At 42.7% G+C, this 11310-nt stretch overlaps 1 pseudogene; it reads left to right on the top strand.

The window, feature by feature from the left end:
- Positions 1 to 8664: 8664 nt before the first annotated feature.
- Positions 8665 to 11301, top strand: LOC125112468 (patched domain-containing protein 3-like; annotated as a pseudogene).
- The last annotated feature ends 9 nt before the right edge of the window (positions 11302 to 11310 follow it).

The raw sequence follows: 11310 nt of genomic DNA, 5'->3' as shown, positions 1-11310 counted from the left end.
TGTCATCTCAGGCAGACATGAAATAAAAGTAGAAAAAAATTTTTTTCCTTGTGATGGGAACACTTAGGATTTACTCTCTTAACAACTTTCATATATAACACATAGCAGTGTTAATTATATTTATCACTGTATATTATATCCCTAGTACTTCTTTATCTTCTAACTGGACATCTATATCTTCTAATCACCTTCATCCAATTCCTCCTCCCCCCACCGCCTACCTTAAGTAACCATACATCTGATCTCTTTTGTATGTGCTCAATAGAAGTCATTTGCGTTTACCAGTTTTTTTGACTTGTCCCTTGTTAATGAATATTTGTATTACATTGTTTTCAAGCTCCAGGTTTCCCTTATTACAAAAAGTGTTACATTTTTCACGTAATCATCAAACTCTACAAGATGAATACAGTTTAATCCCATTTTACAGATGAAGATTGGGAAAGGTATAGAGAAATGAAGTCATTTGCATATAGCAAGTGGAAAGGGTAGAATTTTAATCCAGAGCCTATGTTCTTTACGACCTTCTGTTGTCTTCCTGCCAACATGGGGAACTATATTAATATTTATTTACTACATTAAATAAAGTGTTGGAGGCATGCTGCAGAGCATATACACTAGGGTCTTCAGTGATGTTTATAATATGTTATTTCCTCATCTTAGGTTATGGATTCACAGGTGTTTATTTTTGTGCTTCTTAATTTACATCAGTGTCGCATATGAACTTCCATATGTTTCATCTATTACACAACAAAAACTGTTTAAAAAATCCCGGGGAGTTCCCGTCTTGGTGCAGTGGTTAATGAATCCAACTAGGAACCATGAGGTTACGGGTTCGATCCCTGCCCTTGCTCAGTGGGTTAACGATCCGGCGTTGCCATGAGCTGTGGTGTAGGTCGCAGACGCGGCTCGGATCCCGCATTGCTGTGGCTCTGTGTAGGCTGGCAGCTACAGCTCTGATTCGACCCCTAGCCTGGGAACCTCCCATATGCCGCGGGAGCGGCCCAAGAAATGGCAAAAAGCCAAAAAAAAAAAAAAAAAAATCCCGGTACTAGTATAAAGATATGTGGGTAAGTACTAAAGAAGAGTCCTTTAGATTGCTTTAAATTTTCTGACCTATTCTTATGTGGCTGGGGAAAGGAGAGGTTGGAATAATGATTTAGTAATCCACGGAGAGCAAATCTCAAGTTTGGTCAAATATGGCCTCCATCCTTTCTGGACACATCTGCGTCCCTTCCATAGGAGCTAATCTTGTCCCAGTATTCATGGGTATGGTGGGAGACACAATGATACAGTTGATTGGACTAAGAGAGATAAACTGACAGAGATGTTACTGTCGATTCATTTCTTGGACTCAGTCGATTGGTCTTTAAACAGGCACATGACTCAGGCTAAGCCAATCAGTGTCCTTTTCCTAGAATTTTGGAACCAGAATTGGGAACTTATGAAGATTCAAACTCCGATCTGCTGGTAGACATTTGGGGAAAAATTCATTTGCATTGAAAGAGAAGAGATCCAAGGCAGACAGAAAAAAATGACCAGCCATGGGTAGCATTGATGACATTCAAGGCTTGGTTCCAGGTGTTCCTGAGGCCCAGCTGCATCCAAGACATTCCAGAGCTAAGTTGTTTTGTAAGAGTCCACAGTATACACTTAATAAATTACTTTTTTAAAGTACTTTTAAAAAGTTTCTTTTTTACTGAAGAGAGTTCTAATTTCCTTAGGCCAATTAACCAGCAGGTGGTGCTGCAGAGGTCTAGGAAGACAACTATCAGGATAAGAGGACTTTCTCTGATGGCCACTGAGAGTTTAATAAGTTATAGACCTCACGACAAGTATTTCTACTGAACAGCTAAAAGAAAAAACCCTTAGCAGGAGTTCCCACTGTGGTGCAGAAGAAATGAATCTGACTAGTATGCATGAGCATGTGGATTTGATCCCTGGCCATGCTCAGTGGGTTAAGGATCCAGTATTGCCCTGAGCTATGGTGTAGGTCGCACATGCGGCTTGGATCCCGTGTTGCTGTGGCTGTTGTGTAGGCCAGCAGCTGTAGCCCCAATTAGACTCCTAGCCTGGGAACCTCCACATGCCGCAGGTGCAGCCCTAAAAGACAAAAAAAAAAAAAAAATGGACATCTTAGTTGACTTAGTACCAATGATAAAGTTACACGAAGCAGTTCAGAATATGCTCTTTTGGCAAGTGAACAAGGTTGTGTTGACGACAAAGCTAAGCTAGCTTTCGGAGGGTACTTGTGAAGTATCAGATACAGCCCACACTCTGTAGATGCTAAAAATATATCGAAATGTTGTAGAAAGATCCAAGAAAGCAAAATAAAACCCCGATCATTTTATTTGGGTATGGATTTTAATTTAAAATTGCTACTCAGCTCCAGTCCAGCTCATATTTATTTTCATTTTGGTCTAGCTAATTTTTCATTTCACACCAATGGTTTACTTTATCATGGATATTTTCTTTATTGTGACTTAGTACAATATGTATATATAATTAGAGTAGTGCTTACAAAATATTTTTGACACATATGGAAAATAGTAGTTAATGTTTTCCATGTGCTTCCTATATAGTATGTCATCAAAAGAATCACAGATCACACAGAATTAGGAAACACCTATGTAAGTACACGACAGAAATATAAATGTCTAATGAATTAATTGTGACCATTTCCTCATACATTTTTGTAAATGCTACCATATGTTGTTTAAATTACCCATTAGTGGAGTTCCCGTCTTGGCTCAGTGGTTAACGAATCCAACTAGGAACCATGAGGTCGCGGGTTTGATCCCTGGTGTCGCTCAGTAGGTTAAGGATCCGGCATTGCCGAGAGCTGTGGTGTAAGTCACAGATGCTGCTCAGATCCCTCATTGCTGTGGCTGTGGCCTAGGCCAGTGGCTACAGCTCCGATTCAACCCCTAGCCTGGGAACCTCCATATGCCATGGGTTTGGCCCTAGAAATGGCAAAAAGACAACAAATAAATAACTAAATAAATTACCCATTATCAAAATTAGTTACTCTGATGGTGTCACTTGCAGAGCTTCACTCTGGAAAGTTTTTAAAACTGTATTTATTTGTGCAAAATATATTGTCATTTATTTCTAGATATCTAATTTCTAAAATTAAAGTTCAAGTTCTGAAATCTTTTTTTTAAATTTTATTATACTTGATTTACAATGCTGCATCAATTTCTGCTGTACAGCAAAGTAACCCAGTCAAACATTCTGCACTCTCTTCTCACATTGTCTTCCATCATGTTCTATCACACACCAGGATCTCATTGCTTATCCATTCTAAAAGTTAATAGTTTGCATCTAGCATCCCCAAACTTCCAAACTTCCCTCCCCCTCCCACTTTGGCAACCACAAGTCTGCTCTCCATGTCTATGACACTGTTTCTGTTCTGTAGATAGGTTCATCTGTGCCATAATTTATATATTACCATAAATAAATGATATATGGTATTTGTGTTTCTCTTCCTGACCTACTTCACTTAGTGGGAGAATCTCTAGTTGCATCCATGTTGCTGTACATGACATTACTTCATTCTTTTTTATGGCTACTGAGTAGTATTCCATTGTATATGTGTACCACATCTTATACATATTCACATTGTGTATATGTAAGAGGTAGAGCTGGGATTTGAACCCAGGCACGCTAGCTTACTTTAGGACTCCAAAATGCATTGAAAAATATCCAAAGATTTTTGTTACCCATGTAGACCATGTATTCCTGGATTGCGTGTGGACTCTGTCTAGTCCTATTTAAGCAGAATTCGTGTAGACCTTAGAACTTGTCTCAGAGGCACCTCCACCTAAGGTCCCACATCCATTTCAGCTTTGGAATCATGCTCAGCAGATTCCTGAACAGAACCTGTTGTGTGTGCTTCTGAAGTCTCTGTCCTCTGGGGCCTAGTGGGGATCAATGCCTCTGCCATGTGCTCTCCCCCAGATCTAACCTGTTCTCAGCTTTTGGACTTCTCATGCCCTGAGTAACTTACTTCACTTCAGCGGAAGGTGGGAGCGCTTTGTCACAGCTGTTCCTGTGGTGGACATCCACGACGGAGACTGCCTGCTCTTTCTGCCTACATTTCCCCTGCTCCTTTTAGGAAGCATCCCTCCATTTTACACTTCTTATCCTGACCCCTACACTGATCCCTCTCCTTGAAAAACCTATAAATCAGGCCCGTTTGCTAGGATTGCCATATTCTCTTCATTACAATCCACCCTCTGTATCCGTGGGTTCTACATCCTCTATTCCACCAACCTCCCTATCGGTGGGGTCCATAGCCTCTGTTCCATCAACCTCGTATCCGAGGGGTCCACATCCTGTTTCACCAACTTCCATATCTGCAGGGTCCACATCCTATGTTCTATCAACCCCCACAACTGTGGGGTCCGCATCCATGTACCACCAACCTCCATGGCAGTGGGGTCCACATCCTATGTTCCACCGTTGACTGTCAAGCCGCAGTTGGCTGAGCCACACCATGTGGGAACCGAGGACATGGAGGGTCGACTCTGCTAGCTATTTCACATAATGGACTTGAATATCCATGGATTTGGCTATCCGCAGGTGTTACTGGGACCAACCTTCCTTGGATACCAGGGAACTATTGTAATTCCCCTTGATTTGGGGCTCAGATATTTGTTTTCCTAACACAGTTCTCTCATTTTGTTGTGGGCAGGCTAACATAGGCAAAAATATGAAGTCAAGGAGTTACTGGATTATCACGCCATCCGTTGTTTAGCTAAATTGTGTCCACCTTCACCTCCTTGGCTTGGAGAAACTCATTTAGGATGCCCCCTTCCAGTCCCTCCAGGGTTAATCACTTTCATCCTCCTCGTTTCCTGTTAGCGTTTCTCCTCTTCTCTCTGCTTCCTTAGTAAGGAAACTTAACTCTAGAAGTTCTTGGTCCCCTAGGGCTCAGGAAATAAACTGGCAGTGGGCAGAGAGCTCGCTGAAGAAAATGAAGTGTGCTCAGATGCAAATGCTTAGGGACAGCTATCTCCTCATTGGATTTGTTATCCGTGAAGCCACACTGGCCATGTTAAGAAAAAAGCGGCCACATTTTAGTGGCTTCCACAATGAAAGTGTCCTTCCACTCATGTAATGGTCGCTGTAGATGCTCCTGGTCAGTGAGGGGCTCTCTTGACCACAGTGATTCAGGGCCTGGGTTCCTGCCAACTTATGGCGCCACAGCCCAAATGGCCTCTTCTTGCTGCCTGTGTCTAGCTGGCAGATGGGACGGAGAACTTCTTAAAGGTCTTGGCCTAAATGTGACACACATACCTCCATGCATATCTTCCGTGTCTATTTTGTAGTCAATTATTGGTCACAAGGCCACACATGTAGGTCAAAGGCCACACATGCCGTCCCTGGTCAGGAAACAGTATTTTAATTGAAATTTCATATTACGGAAAGGCATCCCAATTTTGGTTGACAGGAAGCACTCGAAGGCACTGATTGTTCGCCTCTTACATTATACTAAAATTAATTCCAGATGGATTAATATTTAAATGTAAAATGTTTACTTTTCAACAAAGGGTGCTGGGCAACTGGGCAGCTACATGTAAATTAAGTTAAAACACACCCTCATACCATACACAAAAATAAACTCAAAATGGCTTAAAGACTTAAATATAACATGACACCATAAGACTTGTAGGACATAGGCAAAACATTCTCTGACATAAATCTTACCAATGTTTTCTTTTTTTCTTCTTTTTTTTTTCTGTCTTTTTGCCTTTTCTAGGACCATACCCGCAGCATATGGAAGTTCCCAGGCTAGGGGTCGAATAGGAGCTGTAGCTGCCAGCCCATGCCAGGGCCATAGCAACGCGGGATCCGAGCCGCGTCTGCAACCTACACCACAGCTCACGGCAAGGCCGGATCCTTAACCCACTCTGCAAGGCCAAGGATCAAACCCGCAACCTCATGGTTCCTAGTCGGATTCGTTAACCACTGAGCCACGACAGGAACTCCACCAGTGTTTTCTTAGGTCAGTCTCCCAAGGCAATAGAAATAAAAGCAAAAATAAACAAGTGGTTCCTAAATAAACTGATAAGCTTTTACACAGCAAAGGAAACCATAAACAAAATGAAAAGACAACCTACAGACTGGGAGAAAATATTTACAAATGATATGATTGACAAGGGATTAATTTCCAAAATACACAAACAGCTCATACAACTCAATAACAACAACAACAAAAAAAACAAATAACACAATCAAAAAATGGGCATAAAATCTAAACAGACATTTCTCCAAAGAAGACATACTGATGGCCAGTAGGCACATGAAAAGATGTTCAGTATCGCTAATTATTAGAGAAAGGCAAAATGACAATGAGATACAAGCTCACACTGGTCAGAATGGACGTCATTAAAAAGTCTAATAATAAATGCTGGAGAGGGAGTGGAGAAGAGGGAATCCTCCTACACTGCTGGTAGGAATATGAATTGGTGCAGCCACGATGGAACACAGTATAGAGCTTCCTTTAAAAACTAAATATAGAGTTTCCATATGATCCAGCAACCCTACTCCTGGGCATACATCCAGAAAAAATGATAATTTGAAAAAAAGGACGCAGTCCAATGTTCATAACAGCGCTACTCACCATAGCCAAGACATGGAAACAACTTAAATGTCCATTAACAGGGGAATGGATAAAGATGTAGTACATATACATAATGGAATATTACTCAGCCTTAAAGAAGAATGAAATAATGCTATTTACAGCAACATGGATAGACCTAGAGATTATCATACTAAGTAAGTCAGGAAAAGAAAGACAAATACCATAAGATATAATTTACATGTGGAATCTAAAATACGACACAAATGAATGTATTAACGAAACAGAAACAGATTCACTAATAGAAAACAAACTCATTGTTACCAAAGGGGAAAGGGGGTGGGGGAGGGATAAATTAGGAGTTTGGGATTAACAGATACACACTACTCTATATAAAATAAACAACAAGATCCTACTGCACAGCACAGGGAACTATATTCAATAGCCTGAGATAAACCATAATGGAAAAGAATATGAAAAAGAATATATATAAATGTATCACTTTGCTGTATCTTAGAAACTAACACACAATGTAAATTGACTATACCTCAATAAAAAAGTAGTAAACATAAAGACTTTAAAGTAGATTATAATCACTGAAAGGGAAATGGCTATTATGTCTAATATAAAATAAAATCTATAAGTCAGGAGTTTCTCTTGTTGTGGCTCAGCAGGTTAAGAACATGACATAGTGTCTGTGAGGATTTGGGTTCGATCCCTGGCCTCACTGGGCAGGTTAAGGATCAGGCATTGCTGCTAGGAGCTGGTGTTGCTGTGGCTGTGGCTTAGATTGGCAGCTGCAGCTCCAATTTGACCTCTGGCCTGGGAAATTCCATATGCTGCAGGTGCCGCTGTAAAAAAAAGAAAAAAAATATCAGTTAATTCAACTACAAACATAAGGCCTGGCAACCAACAAAATGGGGTGGGAGGGAGGGAGGTGGAGAGACTCATGACTTAAAACATAGGAAAAAGTGATCATTTCTTTTAATGTATGAATGGCTTCTATAATCAAGAAGAAAATCCCAACAGTCCAAAAAGAAAACTGGGAACAGATATGAGAGTTCACCCAAAGAGGAAATATGATGGCTCTAAGGATTAAATTAAAAATAAAACCAAAATAAGATACCAACGGAAGAAATCAAACACTTTAATGACATGCTGGGATAGGCTGTGGAAAAACAAAACTTCATACATTGCTTATGAGGATATAAACTGATAGAACTTCTATGAATTTTACCAAGAACTTTGACATTTAAAATGGGATATGTTTTGGCCCAGTAAATCCCCCCTTTAAAAAAAAAACAAAACAAAACTCAGAGTTCCAGTAGTGGTACAGCAGAAACGAATCCAACTAGGAACCATGAGGTTGCAGGTTCGATCCCTGGCTTCACTCAGTGGGTTCAGGATCTGGCGCTGCCATGAGCTGTGGTGTAGGTTGACGACGTGGCTTAGGTCGGGCATTGCTGTTGCTCTGGCGTAGGAAGGCAGCTGTAGCTCTGATTCGACCTCTAGCCTGGGAACCTCCATATGCCGCAGGTGCGGCCCTAAAAAAGGGCAAAAAGACAAAAAAATTCTCACAAATATAATTCCTGTACTCTGAATAAAAAACATTCATTCACTTAGCATTGTTGACATCGCAAAACACTCTAAACAACCCTCAGGTTGTTATGAAATTAGGTTATGGCTAAGTAATTCTCACTTATAGACTGGAAAAGTATAGAGCATTTGAAAAGTGTTAAGATAAAGCTACACACACTCCCAGGCTAAAATACTTTGACAAACTTGGTGATTTGCATATACAGTGCAATATTTATGAAAAGTATATATTTACATCTATTTTGATATGCCTGCAAATGCAAAGAAAACAGTTTGTAAGGATAAATACCCACTTCTAAACCCTTGCATTAAGAAGAGGAATGGGAGAGAAGGACGTTTTAGGGTTTTTTTTTTTTTTTTTTCTTCTCTTTTCATTCTATGCATTTACTTCTAATTTTTACAAGGAGAATGTTACGTCTGTAGCTAAAAAATAAAAACAACTAAATTAGGTGTACGGGATTCACCAAAGCCTTACCCTGAGAATCATGCTTCTGGATGATCCATACACCCTCCCCCCGCAAGGTAAAAGCTGCCACTAAGAACACATGTACTAATGTACTATCTGTGCTGTGTGTCTGTGTCTTTGTGCACGCGCTTGTGAACAAGCCAAATCACTCGCCTTTAGGAAGGGTTCCTCGTATTAACTGACTCCTGAGAGGATGGGCGCCAGGGACAAATTTGGGGCTAGTTAAGCTACCATGCGCCTCCCAACGAAGCCCCAGCATCCCGGAACGAGCAGCCAGAACTCAAACGGACTCCCGCAGACTTCCTCCAGGAAACGGTTGGGTGGGGTGAAGGGCGCTCCTTGTCTGACCTGCGACCCAGCTTGAGAAGGTTGAGACAGTGGCCTTCAGGCCCAGAAACCAGCCTTAGCTCCGCTAAGGCTGCGCTGGAGGAGGAGGAGGAGTCCCGGTGGGAGGCGGGGAAGGAGCCGGGCTCAGCAACCGAGCGGCGGGAGCCGGAGGCGGGACCAGAGGCGGGGCCTAAGGCGGCCTCTGAGAGGGGCTCGCAGCTGCCGGGGCTGACTGGGTCTCCGCCGCCGCCGCAGCACTGGGCGTCCAGTGAGGGACGGGAACCTGAGTTCGGCCGGGCGTCGGGGCAGCGCTCAGAGCCCGCACCAGAATGGCAGCAGCTGGCGCGGTCTCTGCCAGAGCTCCTGGTGTTCGCGAAGCCCCGCCGCCACGCCAACTGCCTGGAGACGCCCCTGTCCCATGCCTTCCGGCCGCTGAAATGGGAGGTGGGCTCGCGCCCCTGGGTCTTCCTGCTGCTGCCCATGGTTTTGACGGCCCTCGTCGGCTCTGGCCTGATTTACCTGCCCAAGGATGCAGAAGAAGACATAGGGAGCCCGGCCAAGGCTGAGCGACGCTTTGTGCACGGCCGTTTCACCGCCAAGGACTCATTTCTTCTTCTCCAGGAAGAGCACCGAGTTCAATTATGCTTGGGTTCTAGTGGTCTCCAACACCGCCTCGCTGCTAGAATAAGATGCCGTGTCTGAAATTAATAAATTGGACGAGGCGGTGCAGGGTTTGTCTGTCAGGGGGTGGGAGTGGGGAAGGAACTCAAATCTAGCACAATGAGGTCTGCTCCATGAACCGCGGCTGTGTGTCCCTTCCAACCCACTCTTGTTCGCCTGGAAAACAAACAGAGACCTCAGCCTGTGAAACATCACTCTCCCCATCTACAGCCTAGCCAGTGGTATGGTCTACCTGGCCAACATCCTAGGAGGAACCCTCTTAGGTGAGAGTTTGGGCCCAAGCCAGTTAGTCCTGGAGGCCAAAGCCATGCGGCTCCGGTACTGCCTGAAGACGGGAGGAGAGGACATCGAGCTTAGCAAGACGTGGCTGATCCATTTCCTGAACCAAGTTAAGAGCATGGAAAAGAGTCTGGCTTTGGAGACTATCCAGGTACCCTATCCAGGTACCCGGCCGCTGGGGTTTCAAGGGAGGCCAGGAAAGGTGGGAGGGATGGTAAGACTTGTGCCGAGGACCATAGACAACAGCACTCCTGTTTTTTTCTTTTCGTCTTTTTTTGCCATTTCTTGGGCCGCTCCCGGGGCATATGGAGGTTCCCGGGCTAGGGGTCTAATCAGAGGTGTAGCTGCCAACGTACGCCAGAGCCAGAGCCACAGCAACTCGGGATTCAAGCTGCATCTGCCACCTACAGCACAGCTCAGGGCAACGCCTGATCCTAAACCTACTGAGCAAGGCCAGGGATCGAACCCTTAACCTCATGGTTCCTAGTCAGATTCGTTAACCACTGTGCCATGACAGGACCTCCTTGACTTGAAACTCCTGAAGTACTCTACTGCATTTGATTCTTAATCCAACTTTCCTAAAGTAACACACTGAAGGCTGCCCCAAATCTTAAATCCTTGGTACCATTCTGGTGAAAAAACCACAAATCCTACCTCCTCAAGGTAGGTCTGTTCAGTACAGACATGGATCTTCAGGTTTAGTTTGGTTTTCAGGTCAAATTACATTAAAATTCTTACTTTGAGTTAAAGTCTTTACTGTTTCCAGGAGCCCTCTAAAATTTGTTTGGAGTTCATTGGAATAAAAAAGAACAAATCTTTAAGCAAAAGATCAAGGTGTTCTTGAGAAAGATAAGTAGCTGAGCTTTTCAAAAGAGCACAGAGCCAGGCACATGTCAGCTGTTTCTTACTTGTTGGGATGGCAAACCTACTGATACCCTGAATAAGACTGGTAAAAGTGAGACACCTACTGGAAAAAGCCTTTGACTAGCAAGGCCTTTTTGAAATGATATTTGTGCAATTAAAATAGTACAAGAAAACAACCTAATAAAAATCTGGAAAAGCCAGAATGTCTGTAGTGATTTCACAGTTTTACATCAGATTCTGATTTCATAATATTCAAGAGTTTTAAACTTTAGATTTTTGAAAGAAACATTGGAAAGCATGACAGATTTTTGGGGGAAGAACACATCTTTGTTACTTTATTCTAAAATCATTATCCATGTGATTGGATTTTTTAATCATTCAATCAGTAAGCTGTAGTGTTTCAATATCGTTTGTAACTCACACACAAATAATGGAATTTTAAGTTGAGTATGTTTTTGTGGCAGGTGGTCTACTTTACATCACTTTTTAGACAACTGGAATTTGAGGCAACTTC

The sequence above is a fragment of the Phacochoerus africanus genome, chromosome 12 (assembly GCF_016906955.1).
Source record: "Phacochoerus africanus isolate WHEZ1 chromosome 12, ROS_Pafr_v1, whole genome shotgun sequence".
NCBI lineage: Eukaryota > Metazoa > Chordata > Mammalia > Artiodactyla > Suidae > Phacochoerus > Phacochoerus africanus.
The sequence above is the reverse complement of the archived record's forward strand: the minus strand, read 5'-3'. Positions and strand labels throughout refer to the sequence as shown.